Below are 23,841 nucleotides of genomic sequence, written 5' to 3' on the forward strand. Positions count from 1 at the left end.
ACTTATGTGTTCTATCTTTGTTTAGTTGACACATTCCACATCATAAACATTATCACGATTATCATCTACGGAACATGTAACTAACAGGCAAAACACTCAAAGTCAATTATAATCTGTATAGAGGTAATGTTTTAGAGCATAACTATGGTTATTTAATTGAGCTGTTTCTCCATGGTGACTATACAGACGACTGTAGCAGATCAAAGCATATATATATATATATATATATATATATATATATATATATCTTTATATATATATATATATATATATATATATATATATATATATATATATATATATATATATATATATATATATATATAATGTTTGTAGTTGGTCTTTGGTTGTCAAAAGTAGCTTTTTTGTGGATATTATCTTTAAATTTACTACTGCAGACATATACTTCCTCTGTTTCTTGCCTCTAGTTCTTTTTGGAATACAAAGACTCAACAATGGTGAAAATAAAAAAATACAGAAAAAGAATAATGCAGTACAATATCAGTTTACGTACTGTATGAATTAGATGAGTTTCTTACACTGGTTTCAATAAATCATCATGTTCAAATGTCTGTAACAGGGAGAATTCACATCTTATCGAATTAGACTGGTATAAAGTATCATAATGATGGAGTTCAGGATATTTTTCATGGATGGTGAGATTAAATATAACACACTTTTAATGCTTTACATAGCAACAACGTACAACTGTTTAGATTCTTTCCTTCCAATTCATTTCCATTATTTCCAACAACAAGGTAAGCACTGGGTGATACTATATATGAACTCATTACTGTCAGTGTCACTATTAAGGTCTCAAGTGAGTATAGTCACTGAGGAAAATTGTATTTCCATATACATTGATGAGCCAAACTAGTATGACCACCTGCTTAATAAATTGTTGAGCCAAGTCTGGAACACAATATAGCAGCAATTCTGCATGACATAGATGTGATGGCACCAGATATCTATTCATGTGTTATGCAATTTTTAGTCAGTGGTTTGTATATGTGGATCTGCCACCCACAAGTGTACCAGGTATATTCCATCAGACTTATGTTAGGCATGTTTAGTGGCTAAGGCATCACTGTTAGTTCAAGATCATTATCATGCTCCTGAAATGATAGTAGGATAGTTCTGAGCTTGTGAGATTGGCAGTTATCCTGTTGCTAGATGCCATTACTGACAGGAAAGGTATCAAACATGGGTGTGTGTTGTCTACTTTAGAAGAAGACCATTTCTCTGAAAGCTCATATGTTTAGCAGTCTTTTTGCCATGCCTGTCTGTGACTCAGTGTCTCCTCTGTACTGTGAGTAGCAATAAATCCTGTTCATAATATGATTTTATTCCATTTGGGAATCTGAACTGTTTGATTTTGCCTAATAGCTTTTCTTCCACCCCAAAATCCAGTGTTGTTTTCCTCTGTTGCAATGTTCTAATGCATTACTTTAATCATGTCCATCCTTTTCTTTTTCTTCGTTCCAGTGTTTAACCTGTCTCTGTACAAATGTGTGTGTGTGTTTGTGTATGTGTGTTGTCTTGAGGCTGAAAGCTCACAAGTTTAGAAGTACTTTTGCTGTGCCTGTCTGCAACTCAACATCTTCTCTACATGGTGAGTAGCAATTTATCCTTTTCACAATACTCTCATTATTCCAGCCAGGATTTTCCTACTTGATTTTGCTCTTTGTAAAAGTTGTTTATGTCAGTGGATGTAACCATTTGTATTCCAGATCATCAGTGTCAAATTTCCATTCATCCTGCTGTGCAAGAGATCCCCCATGAAAAATGAAGGATTGTACGACAATGTAACTTTTTGCAAACATTTGTAAGGACATACTGAAGGGAAATAGAGAATAAACCATTGGAACGAAGACATTTTAATTTTGATATAAAAGGGTAACATTTGTCAATTGTGTACCATATCTACATCCCATTTGACAAATGTTGCTCATTGTGATGACCATCTGCAGGAACCACACTACAAACATCATTTCAGAATGGTTTGAAGTGCTTTTACTGTCATGACACAGTTCTTGGACTGCTTGAAGATGGCACATTGCATCCAGCATTCTCACTCATGACAACAGTTAACTTCTTCAATAAAAATATGTGGCACAATTAGCTGTTGGCTTCTTCCAGGAGCAATTCCCAAACTGCCAATTAATTTGAACTTCTGAATCATATTCTTCAATTCTGGTGCAGAAAGAGGACCTGTCAATATTCCTTTAATGCATCAGTATTCACAGACAGTGCAGTACTATTGCCGTTGTTTTGATTCAACAGCTTTACTAATACAGCCCTGCTTACCTTGTCCAGATGCGTGTTGACTATCTGCAACTGCAATGCACAGTGATGCTTGCGCTTCAATCCTATGTTGCTGTATCAGTACCAGTGCCTAGTGGCAAGTCATGACACTAACACCACTAACAATGCAAATTCTGCAGCACATGTCTGGACATCATTCCTACAAGGTTCAATACCATATTGTAAATAGTTATCCATCAACAGGGCCTTAATGAGTGAAAGATAATTATAACCACCCTGCACATCCCTTTCCACACCATGTGCTCGTAATGCCACCAGGTAGCATGCAATCCTGTGGATGGCAGGGGTCATTTTACTTTGGCTCATCAGTGTGTAGTTTGGTGCACAGCATGATTGAAAGAAATCAAAGGACAAAAAATTGTTGAGGACATCTTACCTTTCCAAATTCCTTTGTAAAATTCATCAAACATTACTCTTCCTTCATCATCAAGTACACTTGCGAATGTCCAAGATCCACCAAAGACAAATGCTGCTTGCAACCAAAACCTTACATAGTTATTGTTATTACCATTCAGAACTAAAGCATCATCCATAAGCATCTCTATAATTTCAGACATTGTCCTGTGAACAAAAATATGTTTTTCAACAATATTTCTTATTATAAAGGTGAAAAGGTATACATATAGCTCTGTAACACTTGCTGTGCAGGATGTTATCATATCAAATTTCAAAAGAATATTTCAGAATTTATTCCAGATCAATAAATGATGAAGTTAGAGAAAATCTTGGGAGGCTATCTATACTATCGCATAAAGTGAAGTCAGTGTTTCAAGTTGTTAGCAAAATCTTTGAAAAGTTCTTAAACAATTTATTCCAGATTTTCACATAATACTGTAATAAATGGAGTCAGTTTTGATAGAAAACAGGAAAGTTGTATTTCTGGCTTATTGGCTCATGATTAGAATACAATTACAGAATCTGAATCATCCTAACTTCATAATCCTACCTGTTTGCAGATTAAACCTATGTGAGTTAATGTTACTGAAGCTACCATCTTCACAGCAAGAGGGAGGGGGGGGGGGGGCAATTTATCCAATCATTTTAAGGGAATTCAATTTTTTTGCAATAGCAATAAGCGAAGCTCAAGATTAAAGAGGGAAGAAGAAGAAATGGACAAAAGGGATTGCAGAAGAAATGGATATAGAGAGGTGGAAGGAAGAAATGATACCCTATCAAATGGATGTAAGCTGCATATTTTATGTAAATATCTACATTATAATGTATAAAGAGGAAACATCATTAGCAAAAATCTCTAAAGTTCTTGACTGGTTTACTTGGACAAACAAAGGGGGAAATTTATTAGTAAAAACCTCAAAACGTTCTTTCCTGATTTACTTCAACTTATTCCATTATACTCTAACAAATGTTTGGATGAACACATACAATGTACTTTTATATACTAAGAGGATGCCTTATTACCATTATAGCACAATTGATCAGTTTCTTAGATATGTAGATAGACTGGACTTAGCCTGGGAAAGAAATGACAGATATAATGACAAACCAGATGATAGCAGGAACAACAATAATGATCATTTTAACAGTAGATTCAGAAATGATGACAAATGGAATGGGGAGAGAAATGATAGGCACAGACCAGAGAACAGGAATTTTGAACCAAGAAATAGGCAGTGGGGACAAAATCTGGGAAATAATGGTAACAATTCTGAAAATAGAAGAAGTGGTCCAGTAAACTAAGACCTGCCTCATCCAGAGCCTGGCGGTATGGGGCAAATAGACATGGGGATTATAATCAGGCACATTGTGGTAATTTCAGAAAGGGAAGCGGTAGAACAAATAGGACATACCATAATTTTGTACCCAGAACACAACCTGAAGTGAATACAATGAAGTTTGATAGAGCATTTTGGGATAATTCTTTATCTGAAAACAAAGATGAACAAAAACATAGAAGAAAATCTGAATTCAAATTAGAAGAAAACATTTTGACAAATTTGTTTGACAATACTAATGCAGTAGTAGCTACTTATAGTGTCAAAAACGGATTAGATGTGTATGAACTAGTCAAAATGTTGAGTGATTGTGGAATGAGTGAAAAAGCTGATACTGATTTTGTATGTGGATGATCATTTACTTCACAATGAAGTGAGAATGACAGTGTAATTCCAGATGAAATTGCAGTAGACAATAGACAGAAAAATGAGGATGTGTTAGAACAGAATGGTCACAGTGTTGAGGTTGTTAAAGAAGTGTGTGAAGAGAGAAATGAGTTTGGTGTTGAAAATGATACTAATTGTGGTGATGGTGTTTATGATGATGATGATGATGATGATGACAATGATGTTGATGATGATATGTAGCTTACAGGATTAGATGGGATGGTACACGTAGAAGTTAAAGTTGATGATTTGATGCTAAATGATTCTGGAAATTCTGATGTATGTTTGAGTTATGAATTAGAAACCATTAGAGAAGTGCCTGATAGTTTAATAGTAGTAGAGGGTTTTTTGGGTGCACAACAGCAAGGTCTTCAGCACACGCTCAGTAACATAGTGAGACCGGTTTCAAGAAAAAAACTCAGAACAGTAATATAAAACAAAACATAAAACACAGGTAACAAGCTTTGAACAATATGTGCCTACCCACACCGAAGCGTGGGATGAAGCAGTGCATCAGCAGTAAAACATGGACAACACAGGAAGAAAGTGGTAGAGGGATCTAAAACAATGTATCAGATGGAAGTGGCTGGCTGACCGCAAGGAACAAAGGGAGGAGTCAGCCACTCTGCAATACACTAAAACCTCCAGCCTAAAAGTTTAGGCCAGAGTCCAGACACATCACAAAACTTTAAAACCCTAGACACACACATCTCATCGTTAGCTAAAACACAAGGCAGATCCCCATCAACTTGTGCTTCTGCCCTTGCATCACGGTCTAAAATGCAGTCTGTTAAAATGTGCCGGACACAGATGTGCACACCACAAGCATCACAAAACGGAGGATCTTCCCGCCGTAATAAAAAGCCATGTGTGAGAGGACAGTGCCCAATCCGAAGACGTGTGAGGGCCACTTCTTCCCATCTGAGCAACCAGCAGTAGGAACACCACGGCCGAGTTGTTGGCTTCACCAACCTCAGTTTATTGGCCGTCACTGCCAGCCATTCTTCCTCCCACAACTCCATGCATTTCCTGTGGAGTGCAGGCACACAGCAGAAGGATACCTCCATACCCTGCCGTTGGAGCAAGTACAGTTGGTCATATATCAGCTCGACCATCTCCTCACTTGGGTACAGAAATCGATTGCCCCGAATACGATTCATCTGCTCCAGTGCCGCTCGGATTGCGTGGAGCTCCGCTGCGAAAACAGTATATTCATCAGAGAGGCGAAGCCGGGTAACATGATCAGGGAACACCACAGAACAGCCAAGGAAATTCTCCTGTTTGGATCCATCAGTGTAAACGACAGTGAAACCCCTGATGCACATCTAAAATCTTAAAAAAACAGAGATTGCAATCTAAAATCTGGTGTGCTATCTTTCTTAAAAGTAGTCAAATCTAAAATATGTTTGGGTCTCCAAAGGAGCCAAGGTGGAAATCTGCTCCAACCACGACATAAAACACGAAGACCAGCCATAGAAATCGCAGCAAGGCAATCCTGTGCGCGAATCCCATAGGGCTGCATCACACATTGCCGATTATGAAAAAACCGTGCCAGAGGAGGCTGAGCAATGGTATGGTATGCAGGTGTGTGGTGTGGAAAAAGTTTTATACGCCTGGCGTACTGTAAGTAGCCGTCGCCGCATATGAAGTGGTGGTTCACCAGCCTCTGCACAGAGGCTCGGTATGGAGCTAGTTCGGAATGCCCCAGTAGCCAACTGAAGCCCTTCACGGTGCACAACGTCCAACATCTTTAAGTAAGAAGGCCTCGCAGACCCATACACTGTGCACCCACAATTGAGCCAAAATCGTGCAAACGCCCAGTAAAACTGGAGCAGATAAGTCCTGTTGGCTTCCCATGTACTGTGGCTAAGACATTTTAAAATACTTAAAGCCTGAAGTGACCGCCATTTCAGGTCTTTAAGATGAGGTAACCACGTAAGCTTCGAGTCAAAAATGAGCCCCAGAAATCTCACCGTGTCTTTAAAAGTAAGAATAGTGTCCCTCATCCTCAACTCAGGAAAGGTTAAAAGCGAACGAGAACGGTGAAAAAGAACACATACGGACTTCTCAGTGGAAAACTTAAAACCACTCTTCTGCGCCCAGTCATCCAAACATCTAAGAGTAAGTTGCAACTGATGCATTGTCATTGCAAGGCTTGAAGTAGAGCAAAACAAAGAGAAATCATCCACAAACAAGGAACACTGGACAGGACTTTTCGCTATGGACATAATGCTATTAATAGCGATGGCAAAGAGAGTCACACTTAAAACGCTACCCTGAGGGACACCGTTCTCCTGCTCAAAACCATCAGACAGGATGTCACCAATTCGGTATCTAAAATATCGTGGCAAGAGGAAAGACTGACTAAAAAGAGGAAGACAACCACGAAAACCCCATTCGTGAAGCTGCTCCAGAATGAGACGCCTCCAAGTGGTATTGTAGGCCTTCTCGATATCAAAAAATACACGTAGAAGGTGATGACGGTGCAGGAAAGCTTGTTGTACAGCCACCTCCAGGAGGGCAAGGTTATCAAAGTTGGAACGAAACCTCCTGAACCCACACTGAAAGTGACTAAGGAGTTGCCGGGATTCTAACATCCAGACAAGGTGGTGGTTGACCATCCACTACAAGGTCTTTCCCATGCAACTAGTGAGGGCAATACTACAGAAGCTACTCGGGCTTGTGCAGTCTTTCCCAGGTTTTAAAAAAGGAATTACAACTGCCTCACACCACGAGTCAGGAACGTGACCTGACGTCCAAATGGCATTAAAAAGTGTGAGGAGGATTTCTTTGTTGTGCCTTGTGAGGTGCTGCAGCATACTGTAATGCATCCTGTCATGACCAGGGGATGTGTCACGAGCTCCAGACAATGCAGAATCCAGATCCCACATACCGGGCAGTTGTAAACTTCATGAGAGGTGGACTGGAAGTCCAGACTACACCTCTCAGCAACCGCTCTATGGTGCTGGAAACCCGGATCCTGATTGGTTGTTGCAGTAACGGTGGCAAAATACGCTGCCATACTCTGGGCAATGTCTCGCTGATCCATGTGGAGAGTGCTGCTATTCATTACAGCAGCCATGGGACACCTCCCTCCTCTGCCAGAAATTCTCCTGATGGTCTCCCACACAATGGAGCTTTTGGTGGAATGATTGATGGTGTTCAGGAACTTTTGCCACAACCTCTTCTTGCTCTCACGAATAATGTGGCGACATCTTGCCCGTGCCACCCGAAAGGCTGCAAGATTCTCAGCAGTCAGGCGACACTGGAACCGACGCAGAGCCACACGCCTGGTCCTGATTGCAGAGCGGCATTCGGCACTCCACCAAGGGACAGGTGGTCTGTTCCAGTGGCCTGTGGACTGTGGAATGGATGTTGCAGGGGCATGGTGGACCGTTTTGGTAATATGATCCACCCACACCTCAACATTCACACAGTGTTCGAACTGGGCCAACTGGCTATAAAGTGTGCAGTCGGCTCCACTGAGCATGCATCGTGGTGGTCTCCTTTCGGGGCCCACACCATCTGGCAGGTGAATCCAGATTAGGATATGATCACTGCCATGCAAGTGAGGAACCACTTCCCAGTGAGCACTGGCGGCAAGAGCTGGAGAGCAAAGCGAAAGATAAATGGCAGAGAATGACCCAGTCGCTGTGCAGAAATGAGTGCTCTGTCCTCCGTTGAGCAAGTAGGCACAGGATGACAGGAGAAGCCTCTCAATTGCTCTACCACTGGGGCAGGTAATTGCAGAGCCCCAAAGCACATTGTGGGCAGTAAAATCACCACAAATAATGAATGGCTGGGGGAGCTGTGTAAGAAGGTCGGTGAGGGCCACTTCATTAAGTGCATCATGTGGGGGCAAGTAAAGCAAACATACAGTCAATGGATGATGCATGTGCATGGACACAGCGACGGCCTGTAAACTCGTCATAAGCGAGAGAGGCGAGGAGTGGTAGTCCGTCCTGACGAAAATACCCACGCCTCCTCTAGCTCCCTCTCCACGCAGGTCGTCCTTTTTGTGGAGCGTATAGCCTTGTAGCTCAGGGGAGTATGATGGATGGAAATAAGTCTCTTGGAGACACAGACAGAGTCGTCTACCCTGAGAGAGTAGACGAAGTTCCTCCACATGCGTCCTGAACCATTTCAACTTCCACTGAAGGGGGTAGCACCTTCATCCTGTCTCTCCGATGGGGCAGGGAGACTGCAGCAGGTGGAGGGGCAGGCATGGGGTGAGATGATTGCCCCACACATACGTCGAATTCCATCAACTCTGGGGAAGAGTCAGATGAAGCCTATGTAAAACAACATCTGCATGGTCAGATGGTTTACCACGAGATTTGACCCACTGTTGCTGCTGTATGGGAGCTTTCTGTGGTTTAGTGGGCTTTGGGGGAGCCGATGTGGGAGTGGTAATGGCTGTACTGGCCTTTGGAACATCCTCAGCTGTTGGAGGCACCAGGGGCTGGCCCAAGTTTGCCACTGTACCTTTATCTGCCGTTCGAGTAGGGGCTACTGGCTCTGAAAAACTGGCTGCGTTTCAAGTGCACTGACAGCTGCAGGTATTAGTGCCATCACTCACCACCTCGGTCTGCATTGAGGCTTCAACTTTTAGAGTAGGCGTCTGAACCAGGGATGCAAAATATGTAGCAAATGTGGGATGTTGCATCGACTTATAGATCTTTTTGGCCTCACCATAGGGGATACGCTTGGTTGTTTTTATTTTCTGGACTTTGCGTTCCTCTAAAAATATTTGGCAGTCCCTACTCCAAACAGGATGCTTCCCAGACGAATTGATACATTTGGCCGGAGATGAGCAACCAACTCCTTCATGAGCAGCCTTACCACAGTTGCCACAAGTCGCTTCGCCTTTACATCCTAAGGTGGTATGCCCAAAACGCTGGCATTTAAAACAGCGCATTGGGGTTGGGAAATAAGGCCTCACACTAAGGCGAAGGAAGCCAGCTTTAACATGTTCAGGAAGTTTCGTGCTACTGAAGGTCAGAATAAAGGAGTTTGATTTGACAAGATTGGCATCAATGCTCTTCATGATTTGTTGGACATCAATGATACCTTCCGGAGCCCACTCACGTTGCAGTTCTTCCTTGGGAATGTCAACTAGATCCCGGCATGTCACAACACCTTTGCTGTAGTTCAAGGTGCTGTGCAGTTCAGTGTCTATGGCATACTCTGCAAGGCATTTAGCAGATTGGAGGTTAGTTGCTTGCTGGGAAGTGGAAGTTTCCACTAGCAAGGTCCCATTACGTAAGCACTTCACCGATTTTAAGGAGCCACAGATTCCCTCGAAACCCTTTTGTATATAGAAGGGCGAAACCTCCTCAAAACGACCCTCCTTCCGTTTCACAATGAGAAACACATTTGGATTACCAGAATGCATTCTGTTACCTAAGACTGGACTTGTCAAAGAAGTGCCGGAGTCAGGGGGACTGACTGCACAAGCCTCTTAAAGGACTGGGTGTTAGAACCTTCCAGCAGCCCACCCTTTCCTCTGGGAGGAAGAAAAGAGGATTTCGAAGGATCTATCTTGGTTCCACGAGCAGCTAGGGAACTAGAAGTCCACCTAGACAGAGCCCCGTGTGCCTAGGTAAGCCGACTGTTCCACCTCAACAGCCATACATCTCATCAGCGCACAGCACACCTTGAGATTAAGGGGTTGTTTATAGAGGTTTATTCCATATTCACAATCCGGGCGGTCAAGCCAAGATCCCCATTCCCTGAGACACACAACAGTCCACCGTCGCGCGTATGCTCAGAGCTTACAGTGACAGGGGACTGGCGGTGCTTACCAGCCCCAGCTCAGGAACCCCGGGGTCACCAAGCCCGTACCGCCACATGAATGCCGAGCCCCTGGGGGCTGATAGTTTAATGTTGCCAGTTGATGTTAGTGATGTCATGTCTGAATTGGTTGGTGAAAATGGCAAAGAAGATCTGATTAGTGATAAAGTATTAAGAGTAGTTAGTGACTATAGTAGCAAATGTCAGTATGGTGATCAAAACTGTAAATTCTTAAGTGAAATTTTTCAAAGTGTGTACTCAGATAATGAAGTTGCTATGAAAAATTTGGGACAGTCTCCTGGTAGTAATATGATTAGTGAGTGAATGTGTAGAAACTGTAGTAGAAAGTAGAGACTGTGATAAAAGGGGCAGCGAGGGGGGGGGGGGGGGTGGGATTTCTGGGACACTTGAAAATGAGGTCAATGAAAAGGGGTAAAGGACTTGGAAGTGCATATATTGTAGTACAGCTTAATAATTGGATAGGAAACTGTCTTCTGGATACAGGTAGCCCAATTACAGGAATATCAAAAAAGCTAAGAGACAGGATCAAAAATAATAAAAATTTCACAGAATTTCCAGTGACAGGGGTAAGAATAAAAGGGGCAACAGGAAAAATCAGTAAGTTGATTACCATACAAGTCTTACTTGAATTTAAGATTAATGATGTACAATGTATACAAGGGTGCCTAGTAACTGATGATTTGAATGAAAACTTGATATTATGTATGAACTGCATTGTTAAGGCTAATGAAATTTTATCTGGGGTGACATGAAAATAACATTAGTTGAGCCAAAAATTCGAATTCATGGGGCAAATAGTATTGTAATGGAAGATCATGGTCTAAGTAATCTGATTAGAGGGCTGCAAGAGACTAATGGTGACAGTTATTGTGAGGAAGGGGAAGAATTTGGTATTAGTGATGGTAGTGTTGATTATTACAGTGAACTGGTAGCTAAACAAGAGTCTGAAACTGAATTTCTTACTGCAGAGAACAGGAAAGAGTTTGAAAGTTCATGACCCATTCTTCATAAAACCGTATGCTATCCCCACCTGTAAAAGAAAGGAAGTAGAAAGAGAACTTCAGAAAATGGAAATGTGGAAAATAATAGAAAGAAGTTGTAGTTCATACAGGAACCCATAAGTGGTAGTTTTGAAACAAGGTGGGGGTATTCATTTAGTGCTTGACTCTAGACACCTAAATAAATATTTGGAGAGTGGACCTGACCATTCTGAAAGTATAGATGGACTGCTAAATAAGTTTAAAATTGTAAAATACATGAGTAGCCTTGACTTAACTTCTGGATTTCATCAGATTGAACTAGAATGAGGTTTTAGAAAGTACACTGAATTGTTGTTTAATGGGAAATGTTTTCAATACTGTGTTGCACCATTTGGTTTAAATGTATCTGTAGCAGAATTTATTAGGGGATTGGTCTTTGTTTTGGGTAAAGAACTCTTAGAAAAGTTAGTTATTTATGTGGATGACATTTTGGTATCAAGTAAGACCTGGGAGATAAATATTCGAATATTAAAGGAAATTAGAGAGAAAATGAGACAGGGGGTATCACTTTGAAATTAGAAAAATGTAAATTTGCAATGAAACAATTCAAATTTATTGGTTATTGCATCAATGAAAAAGGGATTTTGCCTGATGGAGAAAAGATAGAGGCCATTGCAAAATCCCCAAAACCTAGAAATAAAAAGATTTAAAGTCTTATTTTGGATTAGTAAACTTCTATCAAAAATATGTGAAAACACATGCACTTAATGCACCATGTTTGAACAACCTGTCAAGATAAAGTGCAGTGTGGGATTGGTCTGATGAATGCCAATTAGCTTTTGACAAAATTAAGAAAGAGTTGGTAGAAAGTGAAATACTTTATAGACCTGATTTATCATGACCATTTCATTTGATGACAGACAGTTGTGATTATAGGCTGGGGGTACACTTATTCCAAGAAAAGGAAGTTAACGGGGAAATAGAACATCATTCTATAGCATTTTCAAGTAGAACCTTACAAAAAGATGAGAGAAATTACGAGATAACTGAAAAGGAGCTTTTGGCAATTGTATGGGGATTCAAAAAATTTAAAAATTATTTGCTTGGGCATTAAGTCAAATTTTATACAGATCATGAAGCATTAACGTACCTACAATAGTGCAAATTGTATCATGGGAGAACTACCAGGTGGTCAATGTTCTTACAGCAGTTCAAATATACAGTTCATTTTCTAAAAGCAAAGGTAAATGTAATTGCTGATGTCCTGTCATGAATGCCAGTGGGGAATGGAAATGATAGTGAAAACAATGGTTAATGGAGAAAATTTAAAATAATGTATTTTAAAGATGTCAAAAAGTGAAATTAGGAAAAATCTGTAATCAATTGAGAAGATATCAAAATGGCGGTGATCATTGGAAGCTCGTTTCGAGTTATCTAGGGAAGAAAGGGCATGAGAAAGTACAAATGTACTACCAGGTCTTCAAAGGTATTCTATTTTATAGACACAACCCAGACAGTGACACTCGGAAAGTTTGCTGGCCAGATTCTCATACAAATACTTTGATAAAATACACACACGAAAGATTCAGACACTGTGATGCATTGAAATGTATTCAAAAGATACAAGAATGTATATATTTTCATAACTTGTCTAGGAGACTTAGGACCTTACTTGCTTGTTGTGATAGATGTCAAAGAAGAAAAATTAGTAACAAAACCAAAAAAGGACTTTTACAAAATGTGGTACGACATAAACAGTTGGATTTGGTGCAGGTAGATCTGTATGGTCAACTTCCAAGGGCTACAGGAGGGTTTCAGTATATTTTTGTCATTGTGGATTTATTTTCTAAATATGTGAAATTTCATCCTTTAAAGAAAGCAACTAGCAAGAAAATAGCTACTAAATTTGTGAAAGATTACTTTATTAAAATAGGTACCGGTATACCAAAAGCAATTTTATCTGATAGTGGGAGACAATTTACTTCAAAATTTTGGAAGGAATTTGTAGAAGAATATAACATCAGACATATCTTAATGTCATCCTGTTCACCTAAATGTAACCCAACTGAACAGTATATGCGATAAATTGGAAGACTATGTAGAACTTACTGTCAGAAAGATCATACAAATTGGTTAAATGATATCAATGATTTTAAAGATATTATGAATAGCTTACAACATACTTCCACTGGATACTCTCCTTATGAGATCATGTTTGACCAAAAACCACCTTACAAAATTTAATAACTTACAGTGTTTCCAGCACATAAAAGTATAACAGCAGCTGAAAGAGAGGAAGTAATTAGAATGACCATGAAAGATTATTATGAAAAAAGAAAGAAATGGAATGACAAACAAATAAAAAACACAGAATTCAAAGTTGGAGATCTAGTTTTGACAAAAAGTTATACCAAATCTAAAGCATTAAACATAGAAATAAAGAATTTTTTTATATTTATATAGGACCATATGAAATTGTTGAAAACCCACATACAAATGCATACGGACTTGTATATCCTAAGTCTAACAGTTTATATGGACTCAGGAATGTTACACAGCTGAAATTATACAGACAACCTTGATCACTCATATAACATCACAAGAACTGTTATTCCTCAGGAACTTGCAAGCTCTTTTTGTTATTTGGGGTGTGGTGAACCCAAGGCTCCGAGCTGGTGTGACTATTTTCTTTTTCATGTCACATTTTCTCTTACTATTCTGTACAAACTAATTATCTTCCACTATCCATACCATCCAAGAAATTGATAAGTCACTGCTTAATGAATACATGGATAATCTCATTGTGGTGGCGACTTTATATTCTCATTATGCTGATAACTTTGTAAAAGGTTGACAAACAAAAAGAAATGTTGGTCATCTCCAAAATTTTTTTTGCTATGGCTGGCTAGAAAATGTAACAATACTGATTCACTGTTAAATATGAAAATACTCTATGTTATGATCTTGTCTCTATTACTCAAGGGAATTACTGAATACTTGGCAAAAGTAATGGGGCAGAAGAGTTTCTGATTCCCATGTTCTGAAATCCATACAATTTTTCTTTTAATGTTATTTCTAATGCCTAAATGGACATTATGGTCAGTGATTTTAAAAGTTGTTTAAATAATTTTCTTACCTTTAATACAATGAAACAGAGATAATATTTGCTACTTGTCTGGTATCAGTGTAAACTATACTATCTGCTTTATATACCAGGTGATAAAAAGGCAGTATAAATTTGAAAACTGAATAAATCACAGAATGATGTATATAGAGAGGTACAAACTGACTCACATGCTTGGAATGACATGGAGTTTTATTAGAACCAAAAAAATACAAACGTTCAAAAAATGTCCGACAGATGGTGCTTCATCTGATCAGAATAGCAATAATTAGCATAACAAAGTAAGACAAAGCAAAGATGATGTTCTTTACAGGAAATGCTCAATATGTCCACCATCATTCCTCAACAATAGCTGTAGTCGAGGAATAATGTTGTGAACAGCACTGTAAAGCATGTCCGGAGTTATGGTGAGGCATTCGTGTCGGATGTTGTCGTTCAGCATCCCTAGAGATGTCAGTCGATCACGATACACTTGCGACTTCAGGTAACCTCAAAGCCAATAATCACATGGACTGAGGTCTGGGGACCTGGGAGGCCAAGCATGACGAAAGTGGTGGCTGAGCACACGATCATCACCGGCTGACGCGCACAAGAGATCTTTCACGCGTCCAGCAATATGGGGTGGAGTGCCATCCTGCATAAACATCGTACATTCCAGTAGGTGTTTATCAGCCAGGCTGGGGATGATTCGATTCTGTAACACGATTGTCATGCGCAGTCACTGATGTTTTGCTGTCCAGTGCCAGCGCTGTCTGTTGGACATTTTGTGAACTGTGCTTTTTTTTTTTTTTTTTTTTTTTTTTTTTTTTTTTTTTTTTTTTTTTTTTTTTTTTTTTTTTTTGTGTGTGTGTGTGTGTGTGTGTGTGGTTTATTAAGTTTTCAAATTTATACTGACATTTTGATCACCCGGTAAATTTATGATGTTATGCATATTACTTTTAATCTTATATCTACACAAATCTGAAAACTGCTTAGCTATAGGTATACCTCATGTATTACAAAATGTTTGCTAAGAGACGCTGCAGATTCCAGCAAGCATATAATTCTTCTCTCCATGTGTTTATAGGCAAATCCATTTGGGTTCTAAATATTTTAATCTGAGATTTCTCTACGCAAATGTTAGCCTGTAGTCTAATATTTAATGTGAAATACTCAATGATAACTGATTTAATTTTATGTTGTTATATCACTTGTATGCTAATGGTCACAAACAAATACCATGTAATGAGTAAAGATTTGATGCTTGTCTGGAGCTTATGATAATTGATATTCACAAGTAGAGCTGTTATTCTTGCAGACATCTGTTCTCAAATGGAATCCAGATTATTCATTATTTATTACCTGACAAGGAAAAGTATATATCATACCTTTCGAATAACTGAACTAACTATTTTGTCCCAACTCTTGATCCGTTCAAACGTAACTTGTGGTACTCCAGCCCTTGTCTCAATCTATGTTTGAACTTACCTTTACTGGTACCCTACTATCTTTGCTGTCTCATCTGTTGTTGCTACATCATGTCTAATGAGGTGATGATCAACAAGAAGTATATCAACCGATGAATGTGCATTATTTGTTCTGGGGAGAACCTGTTGTTACTTAAATTTCCAATGATATTTGGATTGTATGGATACATATGGCCATGTGGCTCACTGTCACAGCTAGATGATGCTAAAGGAAATTTTAGAAATAACTACATATAAGTTATAAAAACATGATGGTTTTGACAGTTGTTGTGGGTAAATCCTTCCATCCATCCTTGTAGTTTCCTGACCAGAAATACTCAAGTTCAGTTACTCTGAAGGCGGAGTTTAACTTCTAAGGAAGTAAGAACATTGGCCACTCAGGTGATATAGAGGTTATGTCTTGATGTAATTTAACAGTTGAAAACTGACATGATTTATCCATTAAAGTTGATGACTGCAAAGCTGACAACTAATTCTTGTCTGGTATGAAAATTGAATCTGGGTTAATTACTTTTTTTTAATGAGTAAATGAATGCAATAGACAGTTAGGTAGATTAGGACATGACATTGGAACACTGCTTTTTGCCAAAATTTGCTTCCTTTGACTAAGGAACATATTGTATTAAGTTGATTGGAAACTACTCTCACATAAAATTTTGTACAATGTTATATTGTCACATGCAACATGGTTCTCAGTAAACACCCATTATCAATGTTCTCTTCCTTTCAAATGAAATATATTTACTTTAATTAAATTTACAACTTATAGGAACAAAGTTAGAACTAGCGATGTATTAGCATATATTATATCATGATATACTGTCACATGCAACTTAATTCTCTGTAATCACTCATTGTCAAGGTATTCTCAAACTTACTTCTGTTTATTTATATGAGCTGCCACTTGAAATAATTCTGTTGCATATACTTTAAGAAACAGTACTTGAACTTTTTTATATAAAAAAACTAATACTTTTCATATGCCTTGTCAGTTGAGAAGAGAACATATATGATACTTGAATGAGAATCCAGAAAATTAAACTTGTATATCTCAGACATGTATAAAACTTAATTTAAAAAAAAGTTATATAATTTTCTTTGTCATTTTCACACTTAACTTTCTGATGTTTAGCAAATATATTGATGTGAAAGAAATTTCTCATCATGAGGTGCACATCTTCACACTTATATGATTGGTCCAAAGAGACATTCCACTTTGTTTATTTATTAATATGGAATACGCAATAACTTGATATGGTACTTGTGTCCCTTATTTCTATATTTTCATGTTTATGTATCAATTATGTTGAGTCTGATATAGATATCAGAGTAACTTTGAACTTAATGTTAAAATTTCCAGTTACCTTGTCTCGCGGAGTGCTATTGTTTACCCTTCATTGATCAGTTAATAGGGAGTGTTGGGTGTTAATTTTCAGGGACTGGGAAGGTGAAGCTGTGGCAAGTCCGTTCTGTAGGGTATGTCGAGCACACTTCTCCCTCCGGCACGACAGTGAAGTACTGGAACAGTAGGGGTCCTGGGGAGGGGGTAGGGGGAGTTCCAATCTTTGGGGTCTGTCATCTTTCCTTCTTCAGCTCCAACACTCCAAATCTTCAATTTCATTTCTTACTTCTCAGCAGAACACCAAACTGTCCATCTCTCTATCCATACGTATATGTCTTTATTGTTGAGGCCCTCCACATTTACTGTGTCAGCTTTAATTAAGTGACTAGAGCCTATTTTATATGAGGATCTGGGAAACAAGACAGTATTTCTGTGTTATTAGATGTAACTATGCTCTGTCATACTATATTATTTATTTATGTCAGATTTTGTTGTGTGTTGTCACCAAGTGCTAAACATTTATTTATGTATTTTTTCTACTATATACTAGCACTCAAAGTTGTGAACACTTACTTATATGGAAGTATGCTCTGTCATGTAACTATATTTACTTAAACATATAATTGTCTTGAGGAATGACTCACTTACACTAATATCTGACATATGTTTCATGTATAATGCTTTATAATTGTCATAAGGAATGGCTCACTGAGAATATTAGCAATATGCAACCACACTCTTGATGTCTCAACACCACTGTATATTGACACATACTGTGAAGGAAGAGGCAGTGACTGTATTGTGTAAATATTCATGGAAGTAATCATTATATGTTTGTAAGGACATAAATGAAGCATCAGAAGTGTCTTGACAAATGAAAAATAGTAAGATTGGTCATTGGTCACACATTTCATTCTACAAAGCAGTCAGCATATTGCAAATCTCAAGATTTTCAACAAAGCAGTCTGCATACTGCAAACTTCAAGACTGTTTACAAAGCAGTCTGCGTACTGGTAACTTCAAGATTATCCATAAAGCAGTCTGCGTACTGCAATCCTCAAGACTTTTTACAAAACAGTCTGTGTACTGTAAAGAATTATGTTTCAAGAATTAATCTACACTTTCCTATAATATTGTCTTGGATAAACCAAACAGCCTTGAGACAGCCTGTGTACTGTAACCTGATATTTTTATGTAGTGAGATTAGTGCATTTACACTTAGGAATTTTATACTAGTTTTGAGACTCAAAGTTACATGTTATCTCATACAGTTAAGAAATAACTTGTTCTTTCCTTGTAGTATTGAGTAATAATTTTTTCATAATGCTTCATATTAATTTACAAATTTAACCAAACACAGGATTTATCTCATACCATAAGTAAAATAATTGTTCTTCCAATTAAAATGTGTACTGTTATGTAGATTTGTTAGAAAAGGTTTTGTTCCTACTTTCAGTTGCACAAATCCTTTTGGGAATGTTGAAACATAACAGTCCATAAAAAACCACTTAAAATGTACATTCTCCAGTCTAATATGAGATCACACATGTAAACAAAATGTTATAACATGTGATATGCCTGAAAAAATTATAGCAACAAAACTAACTATTATATTGCAATTATGTTAAAGTACAGAAGCACTGTAAATGATAGGAATACTTTCTATGAACGGAGAATCAAGTAATTAATAAAGTATGTAAATACATTATTGTAATTACGTATTCGAGAAGTTATATTCGAATCAAATCACGGACACAGACTAAGTAATGTACTTGCTGTACAGGAGCAAACATACATTTATATACTTATTATCAGTTTTTAAATGCTTATTTTAATTGTTATTTAATCAAAAAACCATTTTAAACAATGCTGAGGATTGTTCGGAATTGTTTAAAAGGTATATATAGTGTCAGCCATGTTGGCAGAGGTGGCAGTCTCGTTTTGGTGTTTGAGCAGTAAGCATGTAGCTGCTTCATGGAAGTATGTTGTGAACTATTCTAATATTTCTCAAGATGTTAATAAGTAGCTTACTGAAATCAACTTTGATTTTGACATTAATTTAACTTAAGAGCTAAATTTCACAGTTTATACAGAGAAACCCAGGATGATAGCGAAGATGGATCTGCACATTTGTACGATGAGTACAAGAAACCCCATTCTATAAAAAGTTATGTAGTTACAGAGTACTAGATTGATACTTTCCAGGCAGAAATGGAAAGAATGACAAAGGGCACTATTAGTCAAACTTCATCATCAGGTTGGCATAATGTCATAAGGTAAACAAAGGAATGTACAGTGAAAAATAATGTAGAATAAACAACACAGAACAACTTATTATTACATTACAGTCTGACAACAATTCCAGTGACTACACAGGTGATTACGGTTGCAATTCAAATGTACCTGGTGTGGCTTCACAGACAACAGTGAAAGTGATTCAGAATAACAGGAATTCTTCCATCAGTGGTATAGTGTGTTACCAAAAATTCATTTGTGCTAAACCGCTACAGTTTTCTCCACTTATTTAGATAATATGTTACTTTTCAACATGTGTGTGATTGAATGCATGTCTTAGAATATAATGTCTGATTATGACATTGTAATACATCAGTGTCACTACAGCAGCAGCAGCAGCAGCACTGCCCTCCCTACTGCCTGCAAAGACATTGTTGACAGTCAGTAAGTATACGAATAGTGTGCATGCAACTATCAGTTGCAGGAGCATATGGTACAGTGTGTACAAGCTGGCAGCTCTGCTCCCCATCAATTGTACAGTAATTTTAAATAGAGTACCAGCTTTTTGCATGCAAAGCAGCCACTTTGCAAAATTTCAGAGGACAGGGAGTACAAGGAGTGAGTAGAATTAACATTAAATGCACCAAATGCAATATAGTAGAGAAAATCAGAACACTTTTCAGCAATGGCAAAATGCAATATCATTACTCTAATGGTGTAGTCAATGAAGTTTGAAGATTTCCATTACATTTTGCAGCCATGCTAAAATACATTTTTTGGATTTTAGAGGCAGGACACTCAGTATGTCCCAGGGCAGTGTTTTTTATGGGTAGAAATGACTGAGTCCCAGTTAGCAAGCATTGAAGTTGAAAACATGGAAATCTGATCCCTAATGAAAGCTAACAAAATGTTACAAATACTCAATATATTAATCCTGGCAAATGGATAAATTGTGTGAAATTACAGAAAAAGTCATGTTTCTGGAGAAATTAACAGTGATTGTAGAAAAGTGGAAAAACTGTTATAATTTTTTTTAAAAACTGGGTGTCCAGAAAAATAACCAAGGATTGTGGAAATTTAGGAAAATGTTAATAGTTCCAGATAATCTAGGCCAACAATTTTTTTAAATAAGTGAATGAAAAAGATAAAGAAATGGAGAAGACACTGCATGAAAAATTTTCTTATGGAAGCTAACATGAGATCTTGCAACAGGCAACAAAGCAAGGAGAGCTATCATTGAAATATCAGGAGTTCAGTGTCAAGGATGAACAAAGGTTCAACAAAGTTTCACAAAAGCTAGAAATCATGCAACCAGCTGTGGGGCATGGCCTGACTGAGGTGTAAACTGAAATAGGTTTGCGAGCTCACCAAGTAACTGCAGAGGTTGAAGAGAAAAGAGATTTTGTTCCTCAAATATGCATTGATATGGGGACAGCATGTGAAGTACTTACAGAACTGAAGAAGCAAGCATGGGAATGTGAACAGAGGATGCCGTCAATTGAACAGAGTTCTATGTTTGGAACCACTTCCAGATTTTCACTTGAGTATTGGCTCCAACATGAATGTAAGGCATAATTATGTTCCAACTTCACCTGTGATGAGTAAGAATACTAAGAGGGCAGAACATTATCTCGTTACTTATATGCTATCACACAGAATGTTGTGCTACAGAAATTTCAATACCTATTTGGCAGGCAAAAGGAAATCCCATGGTGTTCACTTGCTCATCCAAGTAACTTTTGTCACAGTCTTGAAGTGACATCAAAGAAACTGAGGAAAGGTTACAAGTTACACTAGAATACTAACAAGATGGAAGCAAAGAATGGAGTGGTTTTGTGATGCATGAAGGTACTGAAGCCAAGGCAGATATTGCATATGTGCATGAAAGAATCATCAAAGCCAGAGTGAAATTAGGCAATAACAGACTGACAGAAATTCAGGAATGCAAACTGGGTTCCATAAGCAATGTGTCCAAATTCATAAAATATCAATTATTGAACATATTCACACAACTGGTGAAACATTTTTGAAACAGCACCCTGCTGCGTTGATACACTTCTGAAGATGGTGTTTCACACCTGGAGGTCTTTTTTTCCCAATATTCACAGTGGTCCCGGTACATATACATCATGGTGGATGAAGCCTCTGACATAAAGTGGACAATAAGCACCATTTTGATATTTTGATCATGCACTTACTCACGCATACCTTCTTTGGGGGGGGGGGGGGGACTTATGCTGGGATTTGCCATTCAGAAATATGTATTTCCATCTCCAGGTCATACTCAAAAATCCATGACTCATCAGTAAAGACAAAGGAGTTTTAAAATCAGGATCATTTTCAGATATTTCCAATAGTTCTTGGTACCGAAGAACTCTCACGTAATTTTGTTCATCAGGCATCATTTTTAGGCACCACTTTGGCATATACCTTTTTCAAGTTGAAGTCTTTGGTTACAATGCCATAAATGGTTGTTTTCATCATGTTTAGAGTTCCTATTATCAACTGAAGACTCAACTGATGGTCAGAATTCAAAAAATCATAGAAACACATCACATTTTTGTCAACTACGAAGGCTGATGGAAATTCAAAGTTCATCAGCGACCTCCTCTCAGACCTCCTTGAAAGGCTTCTGCCATAACATAAATTGTGTTTTGGACAATCAATCACTCCAAAAGGGCTGTGGAATTAATGAAAAAAATTCAGTGGCAGATTTAGTGTGAAATTTTATAGTGTAATTCTGCTTCATAGAACATCCACCATCATGTGTTACATAAACGCAAAATGGAGTTCACAGGAACACATGTCCTAACTCTCAGCATCTCAGAAGTGGCTGAGACTGGAACATTTTGAAGCTCACATTAGCTCATTAGGTTAGAAAGCACTGTGGTGTACTTCCACATCAGGAAAAAGTTGGCCACATTACTTATGGAACCCACCTCATATGCTCCACAGAAAGGATTTAATGATGATGAGAAAAGAAAGTTCCTCAACAGTTTCATGGACCAACTACAAGAGGACAATATTATGATAACAGGGGATCTAAATGCCCAAGTTGGAGTTGATGGATCTGGCTATAAAGAAGTGATGGGGGCCTTCAGATATGGGGAAAGGAATATTGAAGGTGAGAATGTCCTAGATTTCTGTGCCAGAAATAACTGTATAGTAAAAAAACCCTTCTTCAAGAAAAAAAGGCAGCCATAAAAAACTAAGTAAGATGGGATGGAATATCTAAAACAGTTACTGACTATGAGTTGACAGATGCAAAAGTTATTCTCAGTGAATTTTTAGATAGTGCCAACAGGTGGCATGAATACCAAGTACACACAATGCACCAAGAATAAAGGAGTCAAAACTAAAAGACAAGGAAAATAAAGAAGCTTTTCAAGATCGATAATAATTTACCCAGGAATGGAGCAGAAAGTGCACAACAGGAATGGAACTTGTTCAAAACAACATTAATGAATTGTGAAGCTGAAGTGTGTGGCAAAATGAGAGGATGAGTAAACAAGAAAGAAACTAGTGGAATGAAAACGTAAATGCAGCTATTAAAGATCAAAATCAAGCAAAGAAAGATAAAAATGCTGAGGGAAAAAAACAGATGTAAGACAACAAAAAAGTAGTTGAAATAGAGTAAAAACAGAGAGATAAGAAATTATTAGCAAAGACAATTGTCAAGGAAAAGAAGGATAAGAGTTGGGAAAAACTCATATAAAATTTAGAAGAGAACTCTAAAGTGAATATGGAATATCAAAGAGTGGGAGATCAGACAAATAGGATAATGTTGATGTTGATGATGAAAAAAAGGAAAGATAATACGATACCAGATGACTGGAAGAAAGGAATGGGTCATATCAGTGTTCAAGAAAGGGAACAGGGAAAAATTTACAAACTATGGAGAAATTACATTATTACCACACCATCTGAAGATATTACAAATGATCAGAAGGAAGAGACTAAGAATAATGACAAGACATCACTTTGAAGAAGACAGACATGCTATTGGAGGCAAGAGGACAACTAATCTAGTTTATGCCATTAAACAACTAATGAAAAAGTGCTAGGAAAAAGGAAAAGATCTGATAACCATTTTTTTAGAAATAGAAAAAAACTATGATGGTTTTCCTAGGCAAAATATGGGAGAGTCTGCATAAACTTGAGTTTCAAGTTCTCTAATGCGAAAGATCTCCAACTGCTGTATAAATACTGCAAAAGGTGAGTGCAAGTAGGGAATGATAGATCTGATTGGTTCTCAACAAAAAAAAGGCATACAACATGGTAGTGTACTTTCTTCCCTACTTTTCAAAACATTCATAGATGTAATTATTAAAGAAATTGAAGCAGTAGAATATGAAAATTTGAATCTTTAGTTTTTGCAGGTGATACTCCCATCTGGAGAGAGACAGAGCAAGTGGTTTAAAGGAAATTAGATTGC

Source organism: Schistocerca nitens, chromosome 5, assembly GCF_023898315.1.
Source record: "Schistocerca nitens isolate TAMUIC-IGC-003100 chromosome 5, iqSchNite1.1, whole genome shotgun sequence".
NCBI classification, from domain to species: domain Eukaryota; kingdom Metazoa; phylum Arthropoda; class Insecta; order Orthoptera; family Acrididae; genus Schistocerca; species Schistocerca nitens.